The sequence below is a fragment of the Thalassophryne amazonica genome, chromosome 12 (genome assembly GCF_902500255.1).
Source record: "Thalassophryne amazonica chromosome 12, fThaAma1.1, whole genome shotgun sequence".
Taxonomy (NCBI): Eukaryota; Metazoa; Chordata; class Actinopteri; order Batrachoidiformes; family Batrachoididae; genus Thalassophryne; species Thalassophryne amazonica.
The window spans coordinates 58,496,254-58,496,830 of record NC_047114.1 but is presented as its reverse complement, the minus strand read 5'-3'; positions in this window follow the sequence as shown (position 1 = coordinate 58,496,830).

Sequence of the window (577 nt, the reverse complement as noted above, 5' to 3'; positions counted from 1 at the left end):
TTTTAATGACGTATTTGAATTTTTTTTTTTATTTATTTATTTATTTTAATTTTTTTATGTTGAACTGTTCTATGTGAGGCGCCTTGAGACGGATTTTGTTGTGATTTGGCGCTTTATAAGCCGATTAAATTGAAACTGAACAACATTTTATTGAGTCTTAAATAAATAAATATGAAATTGGTCACTGGATCCTTAAACTTTGGACATCATAAACTCTACATGGTGGATCCTTGATCTCTGGACATAAATAGGAATAAACAAATCTGTAGTTTTTGTCAAAAGCATTTCCTTTCAGGTATTATTGGCATGAATGTGTTTCCATATCTAAGCTGAGCTCTTGCTCAGCTCAGATATGCTGTATGCTGTATGTAAAGAAATACAGCACGTCTCATTTTGGGAGGAAAAAAGTTTTAAATCAATTGTAGTTTATTGTCTGTATTACAGTGTTTGGAAAGAGGCGTCACTTTATTTAAAGCGGCAATTCATTTTGAAGTTATTAATACCGACCGGACTCTGTCTCAGCAGAGAGCGGCGTAGTGTTTGTAGCTGTGCAACAAGACATGAGTCCCAGTTAGTG